Source organism: Scleropages formosus, chromosome 1, assembly GCF_900964775.1.
Source record: "Scleropages formosus chromosome 1, fSclFor1.1, whole genome shotgun sequence".
Classification (NCBI taxonomy): Eukaryota; Metazoa; Chordata; class Actinopteri; order Osteoglossiformes; family Osteoglossidae; genus Scleropages; species Scleropages formosus.
The window spans coordinates 36,198,634-36,222,600 of NC_041806.1; the positions used below are offsets into that span (position 1 = coordinate 36,198,634).

General features: G+C 42.5%; 1 protein-coding gene across 1 annotated transcript in view; it reads right to left on the reverse strand.

The window, feature by feature from the left end:
- The window catches only part of pak5 (p21 protein (Cdc42/Rac)-activated kinase 5), a 61,581-nt gene extending 51,072 nt beyond the window's left edge, over positions 1-10,509 (reverse strand). The window contains exon 1 of the mRNA XM_018743902.2: positions 10,076-10,509. The gene's annotated coding sequence lies outside the window, so the exon portion shown is untranslated. The remainder of the gene's footprint in view (positions 1-10,075) is intronic.
- Between the last annotated feature and the right edge of the window lie 13,458 nt (positions 10,510-23,967).

Here is a 23,967-nt window from a genome sequence, read left to right on the forward strand (position 1 = left end):
ACATCGTCCGCAAAAAGCAGAGACGAGATCTCGCGGCCACCAAAACAGACACCCTCCGTTCCCTGACTGCGCCTAGAAATTCTGTCCATGAAGATAATGAACAGAATCGGTGACAAAGGGCAGCCCTGGCGGAGTCCAACATGCACCGGGAACAGGTCTGACTTACTGCCGGCAATGCGAACCAAGCTCCTGCTCCGGTCATACAGGGAACGAACAGCCTGTAGCAACGAGCCCCGAACCCCATAATCCCGGAGTACCCCCCATAGGATGCCACGAGGGACACGGTCGAATGCCTTCTCCAGGTCCACAAAACACATATGGACTGGTAGGGCAAACTCCCACGAACCCTCCAGCACCCTAGTGAGGGTATAGAGCTGGTCCAGTGTTCCACGGCCAGGGCGAAAACCGCATTGCTTCTCCTGAATCCGAGGTTCGACTATCGGTCGGATTCTCCTTTCCAGTACCCTGGCATAGACTTTCCCAGGGAGGCTAAGGAGTGTGATCCCTCTGTAGTTGGAACACAATCTCCGGTCCCCCTTCTTAAAAAGAGGGACCACCACCCCGGTCTGCCAGTCCAGAGGCACCGTCCCCGAACTCCACGCGATGCTGCAGAGGCGTGTCAGCCAAGACAGCCCCACAACATCCAGAGACTTGAGAAACTCGGGGCGGATCTCATCCACCCCCGGAGCCTTGCCACCGAGGAGTTTTTTGACTACCTCAGCAACTTCAGTCAGGGTGATGGACGAGTCCCCCTCCAAGTCCCCAGCCTCAGCTTCCTCTACGGAAGGCGTGTCGGAGGGATTGAGGAGATCCTCAAAGTACTCCTTCCACCGCCCGAGGACATCCTCAGCTGAGGTCAGCAGCGCACCACTTCCACTGTAAACAGTGTTCGTGGAACACCGCTTCCCCCCTCTGAGTCGCCGGACGGTTTGCCAGAATCTCTTTGAGGCCGACCGAAAGTCTTCCTCCATGGCCTCACCGAACTCCTCCCAAGCCCGAGTTTTTGCCGCGGCGACTGCCAGAGCCGCGTTCCGTTTGGCCCGTCGGTACCCGTCAGCTGCTTCAGGAGTCCCATGAGCCAGCCAGGCCCGATAGAACTCCTTCTTCAGCTTGACGGCATCCCTTACTTCCGGTGTCCACCACCGTGTTCGGGGATTGCCGCCGCGACAGGCGCCAGAGACCTTATGACCGCAGCTCTGAACAGCCGCCCCGACAATGGAGGCGCGGAACATAGTCCATTCGGACTCGATGTCCCCCACCTCCCTCGGGACCTGGTTGAAGCTCTGTCGGAGGTGGGAGTTGAAGACCTCTCTGACAGGGGCCTCCGCCAAACGTTCCCAACAGACCCTCACTATGCGTTTGGGCCTGCCAGGTCTGTCCAGCTTTTTCCCCCACCATCAAATCCAACTCACCACCAGGTGGTGATCAGTTGACAGCTCAGCCCCTCTCTTCACCCGAGTGTCCAAGACATATGGCCGAAGGTCAGAGGAAACAACTACAAAGTCGATCATCGACCTCCGACCTAGGGTGTCCTGGTGCCAAGTGCACTGATGGACACCCTTATGCATGAACATGGTGTTCGTTATGGATAAACCGCGACTAGCACAGAAATCCAATAACAACTCACCGCTCGGGTTCAGATCAGGGAGGCCATTCCTCCCAATCACGCCCCTCCAGGTATCACTGTCGCTGTCCACGTGGGCGTTGAAGTCCCCCAGTAGAACGACAGAGTCCCCAGTGGGAGCGCTTTCCAGCACGCCCCCCAGGGACTCTAAAAAGGCCGGGTACTCTACACTGCCGCTAGGCGCATAAGCACAAACGACAGTGAGAGACCGTTCCCTGACCCGAAGGCGTAGGGAGACGACCCTCTCATTCACCGGGGTAGACTCCAACACATGGCGGCTGAACTGGGGGGCTATTAATAAGCCCACACCCGCCTGCCGCCTCTCACCTTGGGCAACGCCAGAATAGTGGAGAGTCCACCCTTGATCGAGAAGAGTGGTTCCAGAACCCAAGCTGTGAGTGGAAGTGAGCCCGACTATATCTAGACGGTATCTCTCAACTTCCCGCACCAGCTCAGGCTCCTTCCCCGCCAGTGAGGTGACATTCCAAGTCCCAAAAACCAGAGTTGGCGCCCGAGGTTTGGGTTGGCCGGGCACTCGGCCCCGACCACCGCCCAAATCACAATGCACCAGCCCCTTACGGTTTCTCCGGCAGGTGGTGAGCCCACCGAAGAGCAGCTCCACGTCATGGCTTCGGGCTGAGCCCGGCCAGGCCCCGTGGGCATAGACCTGGCCACCAGGCACTCGCATGCGAGCCCCCCCCCCAGGCCTGGCTCCAGGGTGGGGCCCCGGTGACCCCATACCGGGCGGGGTAAACGGAAGCCTTGATTTTTTTTTCATAAGGGGTTTTTGAACCGCGCTTTGTCTCGTCTGTCATCCAGGTCCCTCCGTGAACCGCCACCTTACCGTGGTGGAGGGGTTTGAGTGCCTGAATGAGTCCAGGAGCTATGTTGTCTGGGGCTATACGCCCCTGGTAGGGTCTCCCATGGCAGACAGGTCCACTATGAACAACGGGAGAATATTTGTCTGGAGAGAGAACAACTTTTGATATTATGTTTCCATATGCAAGTACCTAATTCGTAATACAGCAGACTGAAATTAAAGTGCTGGCGAAATCTGCGTTTCAATCAAAAAGTCCATCGAAAAAGTCAACTTGCATCAAGGGATGATTTTGTACTCTGTCCAGTTTCTAAGATTGCAATTGCTTTGAATGATGTTTTCTTCATTTATTGTAAAAAAGGGACTAAAGTACCTACAGTGCACAGGTAACGCTTTTACGGTGAAATACTTTAAACAGAAGAAAGTTGGTAAACTTGATGGCAATGCTTGGAAAGTTTAAAAAAATAAATAAAGGCCCATCAGGAGAGTTTCAGTAAGATCGCTATGCAGTTATGGGTGCCACAGTAGAAAACTACAGAAGAGAGAATACCGTAAATAATTCTAATTATAGATCCACTCGTGGCTCATGGATATTTATGCTACGAAGAAAACAAGTTCACAAAATCACACCCATGTCTTTCACTCCACAAAGCATGTGGACACTGCAAACGTAGAATAATTACAATATCGCATCTGCCGTTTCAGTTCTGGTCTTTATTTACCTTAATCGGTGGCTGCAACTCCTTAAGATTATTAAAGTGATTGGAAGAAGGAAGTATCTGATTGCCTTTAAGTACGACCAAAACTGAACTGAAATACTATGTGTGCTTCACTGCCCCAAAACATCTCATAAAATCTGTTATAAAGACTGAAATACCTTTTGTGGAAGTAAAATTTCCACGTGACATGCAAAAATTGTCATTGCACTGAATAATTACCAGGGAAATGTTTTTGCTATGATGGTTAAAAAAAGATACATGTCATTACAGCATACCAGCGTGTAGTATTCCAATCCAAGCACTAATTCTCAGAAATTCCACATGTTTCTGCCGGGCAGCTGTTCCGCAGTGGGGAACGCACTTCCCACGGTTCAGCTAAGAAGATGAAAATTTTACTCTTCATATCATGTGTACCTGCATCGTATTAAAGGGCTTCCAAGTTATCAGCTAACTGCACTGATTGATGCTCTGCTCCCCACATCAGAAGCAGCTCTGTGGATTTTTTCTATTTACAGTATGAGATATACTGAAAGTATGGATCTACGCAGTGAAGGAATTAACTCCTGCTGCCATATATAGCAGGGGAAACCTTACAGACAACCATGGTAAAGAGATTTAAAACAGGGGAACAAACTTATAAACAGGTGCACTGTGGTTTCGAAAGGGCAGTTTGGTGTAGCACTGTTTGATATTTATATATTTATATTTATTATATATTTTTAGTTTTAACTGAAGTCAGATGACCTCAAGAATCATTCAAGCCCTGCTGTGTGTTTCCCTGACTCCGAGTCTCTTTGTCAATGCTAAGCAAATTACTGTGTACCTGATTCAATTTACAATATGCCAGCAAAAGCAAGTATAGACAGATACACTCGCGTCTGTTTACAAGACAGCATTAAATTAAAGAGATTTAATAGGCTCACATATTTGACTGAGGAATTAGTTAGCGCTGTCAGCACCCAAAAATAAAATACTGTCCCCATGAAACTGCATGAACACATAGTTTAAGATGAACTCACCTATATTCTTGGTTAAAAGTACAGCTGCATGTGTAAACTTACTAATTTAACTCTGGATTACACTGGATCAAAGTGTACAGTTAGTGTTTGTATAACTGAATTGAAATATTATCTTAAAGGGGAAGTACATCTTTTCTCCTGCCAACTCAGCTCTTTTTGGCACTGGGTGTGTGTCCATACTTTAGCCCACTGCTTGCAAAACAGGCATCCTTTAATATGTAACTATTCCAGCAGTCTCATTTTTGGTCTTTTCCATTTTCATTCTGAAATTCAAGCACGCGAAATCGTACATGCGTTTAGAAACAGCAAGGAAGCCCCAGTAACATCGGACTCGCTGCGAAAGCTGGTCGGCTTTGCTGATATTTCTTTGAAATGAAACGATACATGTTATCGCTCACGTTTGTCATTAAATGCTCTCACTTTGCACTGCCACATTCATTGCCTTGCGCAGCTAAATACTGTATTATTTTAGTCAGCACATCACAGCTACATATGCGAGTGATGCTCCAGAGCCATGCTCATACTAAAATGAGGTCATCTATGTTTTCCACTCCAGCAGCATCAACCTACACACGAAAAACTAACGTGAACTCTCTTCTGCTTCAGCAACACTGTGCAGCTCACGGCCAACTAGTCGAGGACCCAAATTTTATTAAAAGAACTGATATTTCGCTCTTAAACAACTCGGGTAGATTGCCCAGGCTGAGATTTAATCTAAATGTCAACCATGTCTCTAAGAGCTCAAGCCGATGCTTTCTGTGCACTTCCAACGTTCAATCTGTGGAATAAGAAGCTGCAGTAAAGTTTATAAATGTACAGTATTCCCCGGTACTACATATGCAAAAAGCTGTAGTTCCTCTACGTTATGCTCATTGTTCCAAAACTATTAAGCCATGTTAAACTGCCAACACCAGAGGTTTCTCAAAAATTGCCATAATTTTTCATATCTCAAAATCAAAGCGAAACATCAGAACACTGGAATTGTTAATCACACATAAACTATACTTTGTAATCAGCAAACTTTGGACCCATATAGCTCTTGTGAGTTATCTAAACAGTGAAAATTAGAGGAACTGATGAACACTCTCATAGTCCTGCAGAAGTTCCAGTCTCTGGATTCCTAACATTTACTGTGGTTGCACAACATCCATCCATCCATCCATCCATCCATCCATCCATCCATCCATCCATCCATCCATCACAGATAACTGCTTGCTCAGTACAGGGTCAGTGTGGTCCAGAGCCTATCCTGGAAGTATAGGGTCTGAGGAAGAGTACAGTGGATGGGATACCAGTCCACTGTAAAGCAATTACACACACATTCACTCACACACACATACACACACTATGTCCAGTTTAGAGTTAACAATCCACCTGAAACTTGCATGTTTGACCGTAGGAAGAAACCTGAGCACCCAGGGTGAGCCCACATTAAACTCCTCACGCACTGAGGCTGAGCAGTAGTCCAAATAGCACTATGCCCAAATCCTCAGTGATAATGTCCTTGTCTTTCCATATATTCAGATTAGTCATCCATACCACAATATTAATACTTGAGAACTGCAACACTGCAACATGTAACTGTTTACATCAAATCTATAACACAATTTAAAAAGTGCAGAAAAGGGAAAAAAAAAAAACAATAAACTCAAACTATGTCATCTACATTAATAACTAGTCAGCTATGTTTCTGTTAAACTCTTATTGTTCTGAAAAAATTAATTTAGGGAAGAGAATATGATTTAGGTAGTTTGTAAACAGTCTGGTGGCTCCATCAGATGAATAGAAGAGAACTAATCAAATTAAATATCCACACAGTTGCTGCCTGTTATACAATCTAATATTGTTTGCCATTTTGCCATTAAAATCCTGATTTTATTTTGCTACATTAGTACAGCTCGTGGAGACATCGCCAAGACATTGAACAGCACCCAACTCTGCCGTTTTTCAAGAGAGAAAATTTTCGATACAACAGCACAAACACAAGAACATTTATTTTCTTTCACCTCCTGATCACATACCATTGCTGCAGGTTGTGATTTGAAAATCTTGTTAAATTATATACTAAAAATAACTTGATTAAAGTTCAAATCCAAATTAATAAATTTATGCGGAACTACATTAAATAGAGACCTTTTACATCTTGAAATGGAACTGGGACTTGAAAAGTCAAGAAGAGCCTATCCCGAAATCACTGGGGGCTAGGTGAGGAGGCGTACACCCTGGACAGGATGCCAGTTCATCATCGCAAATAGCCACAAATGCATACATTCACACTCCTTTGGCAATTTAGAGTCACCAATTCATCCATAACACCGGGCTTTGGATGATGGGGGGAAACCAGAGCATCCAGAGGAAGCCCATGGGGACAGATGTAAAACCTGTGAATGCCACACTAGCTAAGCTGGATTCAGACGTACACATGAAGAGCCCAGATACTGCGAGACAACAGCAGTACTTGCTGCGTCACTGTACCACCCACCAGATGTACCAGACGCCAATAAATTATGGTGTCAAATACAAGCCAGGAAGCAAAACGGCAGGTGACCACCCCAATGACTTCCTGAAGTGTACCGTACTGACCAACTGTATTTTTGGCTGCTAATTACTATATTTACATCTATAGTATTTATTATTATATTGCAATATCTTCTGTTTTTTTTTTTTTTTGTTTTGTTTGCACACGTCTTGCACACGTGCACTTTATGTAGTCCTGCGTAGGTAGCTTTGTCTTGCGTAACGTAGCACCATGGTCCGTTGCTGTATATGGCTGAAATGACAAAAAAGCCACTTGACTTAAAGCATCCAAAACCTTGCTGCTGCAGATCAAGCCCAGGGCAGCTGAGAGTGTAGCGGTAACACACAAGCCCATTCGCTTCTTAAAGCTGCCTCTTACATTTATTCATCTAACTGATGCTTTTCTGCAAAGCAACATACAATGTTAAGGTTACAAGCTTATAATTATTTACTCATTCATACAGCAGGGCAATTTAGGATAAGTACCTTCCTCAACAGTACTACAGCTAAAGGTGGGGAATCAAACCTATAACCTTTGAATCTAAAGGCAGCAACTCTAACCACTGTGCTACCAGCTGTTTTCCCCACCTTGGCTACTGCTGTAGTACCCCTGAGCAAGGTACTTAGCCTAAATTGCTCCAATAAATTTACTCAGCTGTATAAATGGGTAAATAATTGTAGGCAGCTTAACACTGTAAGTTATTTTGGACAAAAGCATCAGCTAAATGAATAATGTTATCAGTTCTCCCCACCAGCCAAGTTACTCTTACTAGATCAGTGGCACGTGGCTGACTGTGTTCCACCTCAGCTGGGTCTCTCCTGCAGAAACTGGTACCTTGAGACATCGACATAATCAACGAAGGAATGACCTCGGCCTCGTTCTTCGAGATATCCCCAAAGCTGGATGGTGAGCCGACCAGCAGGGCACCGCCGGTACGCCTGCATTTGTGACTGGCTGCCGAAAAACCCCTCGTACATCGAGCGCCAAAAGACATTCAAACATAAGGAAATGCATTCCAGCCCTTTGACTACAAATGGACTTTGTCGAATTGATATTAATAACACTGAGATACCAAGAATTGGTGTGAATGTTTACTTTAATGTGCGAAGGTTGCATATTCTCCCTGTGTCCTTGTTTCCTCCGAGTGCTCTGGTTTCCTCCCACAGACCAAAGACATGCAGATTGTTGATGCTAAATTGCCCCTAGTGTGCGTGTGCGTGTCACTACCCTGCCTAGTATCCCATCCCATCCAGGGTGCACCCTCACAGGCTTGAGCTCAATGCTTCAGCTATAGGATCCGGTTCACCACGACCCTGCTCAGGACAAGCAATTATTGAAATTGGATGGATGAGTTTGAAATCACCAGGCCAGTTGATACCTTTGAAATATTTCTCCAAACGACAATAGCGGGAATATTTCCCACGGCAACAAGAATGATCTGATTATTGAAAAGATTCCTATGAATTATCAGATAATCCGAATAAAACGTATCACGCTCCACGTAATTACTATGGTTACCGTTAATGTTTCCGAAAATTCTAAGGTCTCGTCATAAATTCGCCACATAAATAACACGCACCATAAAAACGGCAAAATGATAAGTAGGTTAGTTCAAAATGTTCTGCTTGAAGTCACCCCGACGCGACACGACCCCGGTGACATCTACCATAATTTGGCCTACAGTCATGCAAAATATAAACTGCTAGTCATTTAAATCACAGCACAGACACACCGAGCGAAGAGAAAACAAACTGGTGTTGACCTACAAACAGTACTGTGTACACACAATTGTTACAGGACACACTGCGCGGCTAAAACCGCTTCCTCTCGGGCTCGGCACAGCCAAGGAATATCAGCTCGATAATCTCACCTTCAAGACCTCATCAATTGCTGCTTAGTGGCTCTCCAAATGCATGAAATCCACACAAATATGTGTGTATATAAAATATACACTGTATATATACTGTATATGTGTGTATATCTCACAGGAAAGAAGAGCAGGCCTAGCTGTCATACCGGCAGGGAAAAAAAAAAAAAAGAGTAATTAAGTATGTTGGTGATATTTCATTTCCCACATTAAACAACAATACACCAAGATTAATTAAATGAATGATCTGATTCAGCATCTCTCAGGAATACAGCTAGTTTCAAAAACTGGACCCTTTCCTCTTATTTCTACAGCACAGTCAATTACCCAGCAAGTGTGAGCTCCTAACTACCAAAACCTCAGCCTCCACTTTAGATCTAATTAAAAGAAAAAAAAAAAAAAAGGTGGGGGGCCTTTATTTACCTGATACCTTTGTCTAGTGACTTATGATGTTTTATATAATGGGGTACTCTTAGAGGAATAATTTTTTTTAACACTTCGTTCAAGGGTGCGAGAGGAGGACGGTGGGATTCGAACCAGGCACCTTCACAGCACAGAAGGGTATTACTTCACGACTATAGAGATGCTTCTCCAGCAAGTGTGGGAGTGCGAGTGAGCCGTGCGAAACACTGCCGGACGGAGCCTCTTCTCGCTGTATAGGACACAGCAACTACTTTGAGCCACGTACCATATAATAGTGTGCATCGGCAAACATGGTACAGCCTTGGCTTGCTTTGGGTCTGATTTTGCGGAAATAATTAAAGGTGCGCACCGATCCCCATGGCATTATCCTCATCCTCCTCCTATTAATCCCCGCTGTTGTTGCCCGTGCGCCGGCGTGGCGTGGGGGCGACCGGAACGGCGGTCCACCATCCCTAGAGTAGAGCGCGGCAGTCGCGGGGCATCAATGCCATCATCATCGTCGTCGTTGTCGTCGTCGTGTGCACGAGCGTTCGCGCACTTTGATCCGATCGCGCCCCAGTTCATAAGGCACTTCCACGCTCCCGCCGCCGCTGCCTCGGCTGCATGGTGGTGGACAAGCCTGCTACACACGCTCAACTTGAACGCTCTCCCCTCCGTCCATCCTGCAGAGCCGCACGCCGCAGGCATCATCATGTGTGCATTTTAGCACGCAGGCTGCGCTCGGTCTACGTGCCCGTCCATGTTCTGCCTGCTAAACTAAGGCTCTTTTTCTAGGGAACAGCTGCGATTCCCCGAACGCCGCTCCGTCTCTCGGCTGAGGCGCGCATCGCTCCGCCGCGCAGCGAAACTATCACCGTTATCACCCGTCCATGATCCATCCATCCATGTCGCCGTGGTGGAAAAACTGCGCATTTCTCTACGTTTCGCCGCTGCCGCTGGAGAGTCGGGGCTTTTTGCCTCCTTTGTAACACTCTGTCTGTGAGCCATTGAACGGGAGTGAGCGCTAAGCGTTTCCCTGCAAATACGGGGGGATTTTATGAAGAGAGATTCCGCTCGGTGGGGTATTACGATTAAATAAACACACTTACCCGCTGGCTTCGATAATGACCTCACATGTCCTCCCGGTTATGATTCACCTCTGTGCATTATTAGTATTTTTGTTCTTATTACTGATGATGTTGTTGTTGTTATTATTATTATTATTATTATTGTTGTGGGTAGTGTTCCGCCGCTGCCAGCGCCATGTTATCCCTCCCCAGCGCGCCTGTCGATCCGCTGCCCAGGCGCGAGCCGAGGACACTGTGCTACATCCGGGCTGTTGCTGAGCGGAGCACCTGAGTGAAATATTCACGACGGGCTGAGTGATGGAACACTGGAGGCCGCGCGGAACGCCCAGCACGTTCTATTCACGGGACAGAAATAGCAACCCGCCCCGTTCGTTCTCCACGCGACAGGTGTGGCCGCGGTGCTCGGCGTCCGTGGGCGCTCCCGCTCCCGCTCCCGCTCTCCGGGGAGTCGCACTGCCAGGGCGCCCAAGGCTCCTCCGCACTCCGCCTCTCCCTCAAATGCGCCTCATTATATATTATTATTTTCCCTGCTTACCGTATCACCATCACTTTCTGTTCGACACATCTGACACGCTCGTACCATATTTAAATGCGTGTCAAACGAACACCCTCCGTACACAAAGCATTTACCGTGGAGCCCCTACATGATCAGATCATGTCATTTCTGCCAAGCCCTGACATTCAAACGACTTTGGTAAATAAATAGATTAGTCAACCTATGAAAAATAAGTCACATTTCTTAAAAGTGTAAGAATATGCTTTTACATGATTATGGATTTCATTTACTAACCCATCAAATGCTTTGTGAGAATTTATACGAATTGCCCAGTGACCGGCAGGACTCTGCATCACTTATTAAATAAAAGTTAAATTGCTACGTAGATGACAAGAAGTTCAAGATGAAGATTCCCTTTGAGGGTTCCCCGAGAAAACAGTGGTTTTATGGTGCGTACATCATATGTGGGACTGGGGTTCGGGAAAGCCTGATGTGCCCCAAGGATTCAGGTATAATTCCGTTGTTACTTTTACTGATATTTTTGATTCTGCATTACCTGACAGCCTGTTAAGCCAGTGACCTCTTTTATGGTCCATTCTTTTGAATATGCTCACTGGGTTAGGTCTAAACACGATGATCGATGAACGTTGAACGATGAACCTGGGTGCAGCAAGTGGTAGGTAACAAATTGTTTACTTGAGTCACATGTCTGCAGCTCTCTCTTTCTCTTGATGTAATGCATAAATTGTACTTTTGCTAAGATGTATGTCGCTTTGGACAAAAGTGTCTGCTAAATGAATAAATGTAAAGGTAAATGTAAACATACCTGTTCCATATCTTACCAACACAACTGGGCCCATAAGACTGTGCATAATTTGTTTCTAAAAGAAACATTTGCCTTTTAAAAATCAAATACTGCTCTTAAAAATCCTTTGCAAGAGAATTTATTAGAACATTAATATTTCAATTTAAACTCGTTCAAAATACAATAAAAATATGGTGTCTCTGCAAACTCCTTTTCAATGCAAATTGCTGACTAATTCATCCGATAAACGCATATAACATTATCATATTGTTGCTCATTAACACTCAGCAACACCAGAGGTTTAAGAACTGTGGAAGCTGCTGTTCCACCCCGAGAACATTTTACTGACATCTATGGCTGGGCACATCTATGGGAGGGATCACTCCAGTACAAACATAAATATTAGGACATAGATGTTGAGAATGCAGTTAAAAATACATAAACCGAAAAAAGTTTGTAGATTTGAAAAATCATAACAGTTTGTAGCAAGGGGGGCTTGCTTTGCAGAGTGAAAGACATAGGCAGTGATCTTGTGAACTTTTTTATTTATATTATAAACATTCATAAGCCACACTGTCAAAATATCTCCTACAAAGTTTGGAAAGGAAATCCAAAACACACTGAAAAAAAAATCATGAATGCAAAGAAAAATCCACTAAAAGGAAAAAAATCTGTAAAATTAAAAGTTTGAAATAATTTTTGAATAATTCTTAACAATTATGATTTTTGTTACAAATTTAAAATGTGTTTCTGTTATTATTGTTATAATACAGATTATTTTGGGTGACATTTTTCATCCACAAACAATTACTTTATTTCATAATAAGTAATGGTCATTTGATAGCATCATGACAGAATTTGCCTAAAGGTGATTCCATGGAACAAATTAACTGCATTATGTGAGGGATGGGTTATGAGTTTCAGATGGGATTTATTGTAGGGATGTGTTTTACAGTTAAGAAATTCATGGTTAAAGTTATTTTCACTATGCAGTAATAGATGGTAGTAATTAATTACCCACAGCAAATATGCAGTTTATTTTGGGCTGCAATACACTCTCAGATTTCTCCTGTCAAGGAGAAGAAAGCTCAAGCACAACTGCTGACTATCATGTGGGTCAGAAGCAACGAACCAATATAACTATGAACTCATGGTTTACAAAACTAGGTCTTTGTGAGTTTGTCGAGTCAGGGGCTGTGAAACTGGCAATTGCCTAAATGCTTTAGCCACAGTGGAATGTCTAAGAGGAATGGAAACATTGTTACCTTACTTGAGTGCTTTGAATAAAATCAGACCTGCCACTACTTATTGGAATTTATTATATTTTCATCTGTTTATATGTTTCCTCCTTATAAGGTACAAATAAGGACTTAAAGGCAGTAGCAATCCATCATATGTCATAAATAATATGTTCCTCCTTTTTTTACTTGTTGCCTGACTAAATTACACTATATTAAGCTTAGAAGGAGAGCATCCAAAATTATGCAATTTCAAGTAATTAATATCAGGTTATTTTTTTTGTATGTGATGAAGCACTAAATAAATGCTCATTTTTACTCTACTAGACACAATTGAAGGTAATGTGACAATGTGACAAAAGGTCACTACCAATGCTAAAATAGGCTTGAAATGCACATTTTTCTTAACGATGCCTCATTATGTGAACGTGAAAAATAGATGTTTGTGTTTATGTACGTGTATATTTACATTACATTTATTCATTTAGCAGATGCTTTTCTCCAAAGAGATGTGCATCTCAGAGAAATTATGTTTATTTACATGTGTATGTGCATGTATATAGACACTTAATACAATTCCCTTTTATTTCTTTTTAACTGCATTTTCTACATACACTGTTCTATTTTCTAAAATTTGTTGTAGAGTCTAAGTCCATGCCAAGAATTGACATTAAACCTGACCACCACTCTTCACCTTGCCCAAAAGATGGCTTTACATTGCCATTTCAAGCTGAGTCGGACCACATTATGACCACACAAATTTCTATCCCCAAGCCTAGCTCCAGAAAGCCCTAATCTACTCCAACGGTACCAGTGAGGACTCAAATTTCCATTCTCTGTATGCTGAATGGCACGTTAAATACTGCACTTTTGCCTTCATGCCTATGCACATTTACATTTATTCACTTAGCAGATGCTTTTCTCCAAAGAACTCTATGTAGTGTTACCAGCCGACACACCTTATTCACCAAGGTGATTTACACTGCTAGATACACTACTTACAATGGGTCACTCATCCATACATCAGTGGAACACACTCTCTCTGTGTCACTCACACACGATTGGTGAACCCGGACAGCATGTCTTTGGATTGTGGGAGGAAACCCACACAGACACGGGGAGAACATGCAAACTCCACACAGACTGAGCAGGAATTGAATCTACGTTCTCTCGCACTACCCAGGCGCTGTGAGACATCAGCACTACTCACTGTGCTGCCATGTGACTTATGTGACCTTCGATGTGAACTTAAGCAGTTCACTGTTGGGTGTGAGCACCTATGATGAAGACCAGCACCTCCAAGTCTGCGGTCATAGTCCACTCCCAGAAAAAAGTGGATTGCGCTCTCCAGCTGAAGGAGAAACAATTGGTTCCTAGAGGAAGCGTTCAAGTTTTTCAGGGTCTTGTCCTCATGTGATGAAAAAGAAGAACTGGACATTGAAAGGTGGATCAGTGCAACATCAGCAGTTATGCAGGTTCTTTACCCATCTGTGGTAGCAATCTAAATTCTTTGGACAAAGCCCTTGATTTCCCCACTCAGTCTACCAAGCCATCCTTGCCTGCGGTCATAAGCTTTGGATAATAAGCAAAGAAATGAGATCATGGATACAAGCAACTGAAATGAGGCTTTTCCAAAGGATCACTGGTCTTGCTTGGCTCCCTCTCAGTAGAGTTGCTGTTCATCCATATCGAGAGGTCAGTTGAGGTGGTTCTGGCATATTCTTCTAGAATACTCCCATTGAAGCTGAACTGGTGAGACAGTGTCCCCCTGGGAGGAAAGCTCAAGGCACACCTAGGACACGTTGGAGACATTGTACATCTTGGGGTTACTAACAAATTGAGTTACAAATTGATTTCCAATCCCAGTTCAGTTCACAAGTTACAAACAGTTTTGGAACCAGCAGTATTTTCCTAACTCAATTTGTTTGTAACTCCAAAGTCGCTTTCACACTAACCATTAAAAGTTACAAAATACAGACGTTTCTCCATTTTTTCAAGGGTTAGGTTTTGTATAAACTGCAGATAAAGCTATAACTGCTGCGTCTGTATGTGAGACCAATGCATATTGCTGTAAAGCATAATGACCCCATGTGCAGAGTGTATTTATAAGTGCACACTGCAAACTGGACAGTATAGTGTGGAGGTGAAACAATGAACACGGGACACAGAGATACACAGTGTACGCAGTGAAAAGTGAAACGCGGATCTGTGAGTGGGACTCCAATAGGGAGATGTGACAAAATACTGGACTGGAACTTTGTACCTGGACAGGAGTACAAAAGGCAGGAGTAATTGGGACAGGCACTCGGGACTGGAACATAAACACCTATGGAACAAGACATGGGAACCGAGTGAGCAACTAAGGTTCGCATTGAAATCGCAGTAGAACTCTGATTAAGAATCCACAATCCTGTTTGCTCCTTTTATATGTGACTGATTACCAAATTGCAAACAGGTGTACAGGTCTGGACTAGTGGAACTAAATGGCGCCTCTTCTGGTCACTAGGGGGAATTGTTGCTGTGGGTCATGACAAAACAAAAAAAAAACAACGGACATTTACTCATTTAGGTGACATTTTTCTCTAAAGCGACTTACAACGTTAAGGTTACAATTACTTATCCATTTATACAGCTGGGTAGATTTTACTGGTCTAATTTAGGGTATGTACCTTACTCAGTGGTACTACAGCTGGAGGTGGGGATAAAACCTGTGACTTTTTGGATCTAAAGGAAGGAGCTCTAACCACTACGCTACCAGCTGTCCCCTGGACATTTACTGTAACACGTCCAACCATCAATCTATTATTAGTAACTGCTAGTCTATCCAAAGCAGGGTTACAATAATACCAAACCACCAGTACCAAATTCAGGAAATTTTTCTTTTTTTGAAAAATAAATCCTTCCAAAAAATTTACAAAAGCATTGTGGGGGTTATTAATCCTGCTTAAATAATAGACGAAACCCATTACAGCCAAGTACAATAGTTCAAGCATCACTGGTTTGAACACACACACACACATTTTCAGAACCGCTTGTCCCATACAGGGTTGCGGGGAACTGGAGCCAACCCGGTAACACAGGGCATAAGGCCGGAGGGGGAGGGGACACACCCAGGACGGGACGTCAGTCCATCGCAAGGCACCCCAAGCAGGACTCGAACCCCAGACCCACTGGAGAGCAAGACCATGGTCCAACCCACCGCGCCACCGCGCCCCCGCGCCCCCCTGGTTTGAACACTACTGAAAATCTGTTCAAGTAAAAGAAAAGAACACATTCAGTAATCTGTTTAACATTGTCCACTGTTATTAAAGGACAGTGGGGAAAATCTGCAGGTCCAATAATGAAAATACAACTTTTGTAATTTCATATAAATCTATACCTTTGTAAACCACATTGCACATTACGAGGTTTAAAAGGATCAAAATAAATCTGTGAAATCTGTGTTATTTATGTGTATGCCCAGTTATACAATCTGATAGATAAAAGATTATTAGTCTTTGTCTAAGATGGTGTTACGATTGCTATTATTACACAGTTGCCACCACCATCACCCTACTGTGATATTTTTATGACAGACCCATAACAGAATCAAACTGTAATTTTAAATGTTCCCGCATTGTTGGATATCATGCTCCTAAGATGCAGTCATGGACAGGAAGTAGTGACTCTCCTGCAGTGTGATTCTGGATTCCAAGAAAACTGATCTTGACCAAAGTTTACAAGGCACTCCTACACTGTCCAATGCTGCTGAAAGGAGAATAAATATGCTTTCAAGGAATTATGTGGGTAATACTAGGACTATGGAATTTTGAGTAAATAACAAGTGAACCCAGCGATTGGGAATAGGATTTAAATGTAGCAAATAAACAAAAACTTTTTACACTCACTATCATAATTAATCAAACAAGACATTTCACCCTTGAGATTTCCAGAACACCAGCATTAGGCTCAAGGCATAATACACTCGAAAACACAAAAGCACAAGCTGGATTCAGGAGGTTCCTAATTTTTATTTACTCTCAGCCCTTATTGACTGTATATTATTGAGTACAGTTGCCTACCTTTATTGTACAAGTTACTATATGCTGTACTCAACTGAGAAGCTGGAGGCAAAAATGGCTACATTTACCATGTATGTCATAAATACTACATTGTGCTGAAAAATGTCTTATTGACCAATACATAGTAGAGTTTTATAGCTCTGTTTTGAAGTTTCTCGGCAAGACGTAAATTCAAAAATTTCTGTCTTTTCTAATGGATTTTCAGAGCATAACCTTGGTCATAGCAGGAGACGAGCACCTGGCCGTTCAGCCTGGTTTCACTGACAAAGGTTCAAATAGATGTGTTTGAGAAACAGCTACCTCTTCTCTATCTTACCCCTGCTGTTGGTAGGATGAAATAGTTAATATAATAAAAATTAGGTAAGATAATGGATCTGGTTTGCAGTGGGCATCTAATCTGATGGGATTTTTAAAAAATTCTTGTATGATGAATGTTCTTTTATACGTAGTACCAATTTTTTCTTTTCAAAATTAGATGAATAGACATACGTAAATATTAGAAAAACACTATCCCATGTGTTTTTTTAATTGACTGTGATGCTGCTACATATTCATCTGATCATATATTATTATTGTTATTATATTAAGAATGACAGAGTAAAGAATTGCCTTAATCACAGTCACTGAAACATAATTTCTCTTAGATTCATAGTATTTTCAGACATCACAGGTAAAATTCACCTCCCTAAGCAAAAAATCTGAGTTTTCAAAAGCACTTTCATCATGCCATGTACTTTTATATTTATTCATTTAGCTGACACTTTTCTCCAAAGTGACTTACATTAAGTTACATGTTAAAACCCTAGCCGCAATACTGATAAAAACGTCAAAGAATATTCCTATGTGACAATGAGAAACAAGCTTCCATAATTCAACTTGTCAATTTGTGTAATAACAGGTGAAACTTCACAATTTACTCAAAATTAAAGAATATATAAAATGCGATGATTACATTACTAGACTCCAAAAAGTATTTCCCTGTGAATATTCTAGTTTTTGGCATTGCACAATTATAGAAAGCAGATGTGTACCCATAATGTGAATGTGTGTGCTATCATGTACGTGTTTGTGAGGCACAAGAAGTTTGGCTGCAGTCAGCTCTTTTCATATCGTGAGTATTGATCAGCAGTACGTTGTGGGAAAATGAATGATGACTCACCTCTCACCATCACTACTGATAACTTGGTTCAACTTCAGGGCAAAAAAAATGTAATCAAAGCTCCCATCAAATACAACTGACAAGCAAACACAGATGACATTTTCTGTGGGAGGAGATGCACTTCTGCACCAAAGGACAGACTGAACATGCAACATGTACAAATAAGAAGGAAAAAAAATCTGTAAGATGTAGATAAAATACACACTGTCTGAAGCCACTTGTCCCGAGTGGGGTCACGGCGAAATGGAGCCTAAACCGACAACACAGGGCACAAGGCTGGAGGGGGAGGGGACACCCCCCGGATGGGACACCAGTCCATCGCAAGGCACCCCAAGCAGGACTCGAACCCCAGACCTACCAGAGAGCAGGCACAGGCCAAACCCACGATGCCACTGCACCCCCATAGGTAAAATATCCTTTTCAAATCTAATAATGAGTTCAGTTATATAATTCAGTCACATGAAAAAGAAAAATAATCACACCAGAATCACAGAGGATGCAATAAGTATTCGACAAATATACTAGAAATCTTTCCTCATAAGCCCCTTTTCAGGAAAGACATAAAAGGGGGCAGGCTGACTGAAATGCACAGAAATTCATTTAACCGTCGAATTCTTGCGTGATCTTTCCTTGGGGTTACAACCACTCTGCCCATATGGATGCTCTTGTTCAATCTGCTATGATTCTTTTCTGAGTGCATGTTGAAGAGTGGTAAGAAAGTGAAATAGTCCAGTGAGCAAATTAGGCAGTATGTTCTGAAATGTATTTTTCTGTGGAAGTGAACTGCATTTTACTGTTGCCATTATGAAATGTGGGGGGACGCAGCGGGTTTGGCCTGTACCCGCTCTCCGGTGGTTCTAGCCTTCGAGTCCTGCTTGGGGTGCCTTGCGGCGGACTGGTGTCCCATCCTGGGTGTGTCCCCTCCTCCTCCAGCCCTGTGCTCTGTGTTGCCGGGTTAGGCTCTGGTTCGACGCAACCATGCTTGGGACAAGCAGTTTCAGGCAGTGTGTGTGCTATAGGAAATGTTTCAGAGTGGCATGGAGGTGCTACATGTTATCTTCACCGTACCTGTTCCGTTTGGGTGTAATTTGAATCTGGCTCAGTTTTTGGGAATGGATGTGACAGTTTCCTTCTTTGTCCCTGACTTGCAGTGGTAGCTAACGAAAGAGAGCATGAGAATGTTTGGAATAATATGAAATTTTTTTCTTATTTTAATGCTTACCTCCTTTTGTTATCACAAGGTCTTGACAGAGGGTTTAATGTGCAAAAAGGTTGTTCATTGTGTTTAACATGCAGTGGCACATCAATTCTAGGTAGTCATCAGGTGGGGGATGAGCACTGGTGGACTTGCAGGAAAGCTCATTGTTTTATCATCATATTTCTGAACCAAAGATGGAACCAAACTAATAAAAGCTGACTAATGAAATGTCTATTCAGTTCAGACCAAGCAGTGAGAAACTACCAAGTTTAACAGAAAAATAAAAATAAAAAACAATTAACACACACACACACACACACACACACACACACACACACACACACACACACACAGACACACACAGTCTGAAGCCGTTTGTCCCAAGCGGGGTCGCGGCGAACTGGAGGCTTAACCCAGCAATGCAGGGCGTAAGGCTGGAGGAGGAAGGGACACACCAGGACGGGACGCCAGTCCGTCACAAGGCACCCCAAGCAGGACTCGAACCCCAGACCCGCCAGAGAGCAGGCCCCAGCAAAACCCGCTGCACCACTGCACCCCCCAAAACAATTAACAGTAAAACACAATTAACGCAATCTCTAATTTCAAAATGTAACAAATAACTCAGAACTTCTCACCAAAATGCTCTTAAGACACCTCCCCCAGCTTTCTTTCCAGCCTCTCTTTATGAGGAGTCTTATTATTGGTACAACTGGCCCACCTGATGCTCAGCTGTTCTTAATGAACCATCTGCAGGGGCAGCTGTCAGGATGGGGAATGGATGTGGTTTGAGTGTCTGAGCTTATCTAGCTCTTCATAAATGTATACTTGAATCCTTTTAGCAGTACAGTATGTATGGAGTGTTATCATCTTGAAATAGAGGCTGTATCACTTTGCCTAAAATGGCTTCATACTCCTTATTTATTATATGACCCATATCATAATAAACCTGCTACAGTGTTAGTCTAATAAGTGGCAGTGGGTACTAAAAGCTGAAAAAGTCATTTGGATTTCCCCAGACATAAACACCAAATATAGGGGATAAGCACACTGCATGAAATGTAAATTGTCATACTTTTATAATTATTTCGCTCGCCCCACACGTGTAGGAATAGGAGGCCAAGATGTGTGCAACATTAGTTCTGCCACCTAGTGGGAAACATCCTAATAACCACGTCCTTTAGTTGAACACCTTCGTAATTCATCATTTGTACAGAATGCAGACCAACTGTACTCTACAATTAGCATGGTGTAAATGTATATTACAGAGCATTCTAAATTAAATTTTGGCTTATTATTACTTCATACCAAAAAATGTTTCATGATGACCATATTTTTTTTTCTCAACCAATGCCAATGTCTATGTTTCCCATGATTTTAGTTTTCCTACTCAGCAGAAACTGGCTATGGGAATAGGTTTCCAGTGAGGGCTGATCTGGAGACGGTTTTTAATCTTAACTAGTGATGGTAAATGTACAAATTCTGAGATTCACAGTTGATCCGGCATCAGTACTGTCAGCTCTTACCTTGAGGCACCCAACTTTCCTCCCTACCTTATTCTTAACACTGCTCTTCATACCACGTGATATCAGCCATACTTGCGGGTGGATCATGGTGTGAACAGAACCAATCACAACTGCAAAACCAACCAAACACAGTTGTCAAGTAAAAGTAACTACTTTCAAAATATACTGTAATTACTGAAGTATTCATTCAATATTACTTAAGTAAAAGTGAAAAAGAAACAGGTGGGGGGGGGACTAATCAAAAACTGAACTGATTGAAATGAGGCTTTTAAATGCTCTGAATCATGAACAATGTTAACAGTTACAGTGTGACGTTATTTCAGTCCATTTGCCATTTAGCTGATGCCCTTATGCAAAGTGATTTACAATTCTTTACCTGTAGAGCAGTTCAGCATAACTGCCTTTCATAACAGCGATACAGCAGTGGCAGGACTGTGATTTGACCAGACCACTTGAGCATTACAAATCATTATCCTGACTGCTACACTACTGACTGGCCCTTGCGAGAGTGTAATCAACAGAGTCAAAAGCTGGTGCGACGTGGAAAATACCGCAGGCCAAACTCATCAGGGTTCCCTAAGACACTAAGGGAAGCGCTCCCTTGTGATACTCTAGAAGCAAGGCTCCAGTGCTTCCCATCTAGGTGCCAGACCGCATATTCACAAGGTCAGTACAGATTGGGATATGGTCAAGCCCTGCAGAAGCTGCCAGAGGTTTTGGAGACAAGCATACAGGAAGCAAACAAAGGTCAACCTCTCCCACAAAAAACAGCTACTGTGCTTTGTCAAGCAAGGAGAGGTTGCACAGGGTACCAAGCAAAGGAAGAATGGAATTCAAACATCTGGTCCATGACAGTAGACCTTGATCAGCGGTTCCGGTTTCCCACTGAAACTATGACAACCCCCCTAAAGCCAGACATTGTGGTATGGTCTGCAACAGTCAGAGTGGTCATAATGATCAAGCTGACCAACCCGTGGAAGGAAGGCTTTGAGGCGACCCATGAGAGGAAGAGGCAGAAATACACGGAGCTTGTGGCTGAATACAGGGAAGGTGGATGGAAACTGGATGGAAGGCAATCATCTATCTGGAGGGGGGGAATGCCAAGGCATTGAGGGGACATCGACTCAGTGCCTACTGAGCAGACATTGCAGTTCCCAGAATTCATTTCCAGGGTTGACTTAACCAATAACTCAGTTTAAGAACAATTTAGACAAACTTGGACAATTCAGAGAGAATTAAGCTCTCATGAAATAGGAGAAAATTATTTGTTACGTAGTCAGCATATAAATAAATATTTTTTCTTATGTTTACCATCACTCCTGAAATTGAATGAAACTACTATTTCAGTCGAGGTGGTGCAAAATTCAGCAAAAAAAAAAAAAGGGTCAAGAATGAATGATGGTCAGTGAAATCTACAGAAAACTGTTGACAGTAAGGGGTGTCACTTAGTTTTAAGGAGACAATGTACAATGCAAAAAGTAGGCATTATAGTGACATAAAAATGTAATGGAGTAAATGTACATTTTTTTTCTTGGTGTGCGCTCGAGTAAACGTAAAAAGTTAAGACGTGAAAAATTACTTTGAAATGTACATTTTTTCAGAAATTTACATAAGCTCAATTAATAAAGCAAATGAAAGTCATTATAACTCACCACTGATGATGATAATACTGTGTAAAAATTAAGTTAAATTAAAGCATGGTAAGCCAACCCTACACGCTTATATGTTTTAAATGAATTATACATGTACCACATCAATACTCAACAACTTATTTACTTCCACTAATTTAGCCCCTCCAAGTGACTTACAGTGTATACTGCTTACAATTATTTACTCATTTACACTCCTGGCAATTTTTACTGTATCAATTTAGAGTAAGTACGTTGGTCAAGGGCCCCGCAGTAGGAGGTGGGATGCAAAGCTTGGTCCTTTGATTCCAAAGCTGGTGGCTGTAACACTACACTACCTGCTTCAACACCTGGACCAACAGAATATCATTTTGCTTTGCATGAAAACAAAAATGCATATATATTGTGCAAATCATCCCAGTGAATTGCTGATACCATGAAATTTATATTTTAATAACAATGCCAACAATAACGACAGCAGCAAGCAACTACAATAAAAATGTTGTAAATGAAGAGTTATTATTTTTCTGCATTAGGTTTATTGTAGTGTTTTAAAACTCAAAAAGAGGCCTAATAAAAAATGTTTGGAACCTCCTGGAGTAGCTGGTCACAGCTGTTGTCTTTACACCCAAAGGTTGCAGGTTCAAATCCCACCTCCAGCTGTAGTACCCTTGAGCAAGGTACTTACCCTAAATTACTCCAGTAAAATTAAAATTACCCAGCTGTATAAATGGGTAAATAAGTGTAGGTACATTAACATTGTGTAAGTTGCTTTGGAGAAAAGTGTCAGCAACATGAATACAGTAAATGTACTTGTTACAGTCTCTGACATGTTAACTGTTTTCCATTCACTCTTTTAGTTTAGCCGTTTATGTAAATAGATTGATATTCTGCTGAAAAAATAAAGTAGACTAAGTTATTGTACACTCTTTGTCTTTCTCTCTTTGTTTTCTGATGCAACCTGGTCTGGCCTAAATTCAGCTTTGACACATTGTTCTACTTAGATACTGTTACATGTGGAAAGATTAAAATAAAATACTACTAAGCTTTTTTAAAATAGCAGGATATTTTCAAGATATTCGAAATAGTATAATATACGATGCAAGGATAAGCACGCTAGCATTTTATAAACATTCCCAGCCAAGAGAGCTGCCAAACAACCCCGAATTCTCCAACCGCATCTGAGCCGCACAGCACAAGTTCCTGTACTTACTGACGCTGGTGCCCACATCTTGTCCAATAGAAAAACAGTGCACTCAAAGGGGGCGGTTCCAGTATAGATATAGAGAACCTTGTCTTCCACTCAAACAGGGATTTTCGGTCTACTAACCATACATCTGTGATTTTCATATAGAAAGTGCTGGAAAAACCGAAGCGCAACAACGAGAGCACACCAATATCCTTCCGAGATGCTATAAAATACCGAACGTTAGAGATCTTTGTATAGTCAACCCTAATTAAAATAAATAATGGTTAGAAAGAGTAATGAATCGACCAACACTTACATACATAAATTGCAATAATATACATACATTTTATGTCCTTATAAACATCTGAAATGCGCAGAACATGAATATGTAAATGATTGTATGGCTACATTTTTCGCCAGTGGTTTTTCTGTTTTAGAGTACACATAGATAGCCCAACAGTGCAAATATAAATATATAAGTTTCAAGGCGATAACACCCACACAAATTCTGCTAAAAGGAACAAACTGTAGATTTGTCATTCTTGTACCAGGATGGTGCGTTTCCGCGGATGGATATGCAGGCTATTACATAGTGGCCATATAGTTATCTGTCTTA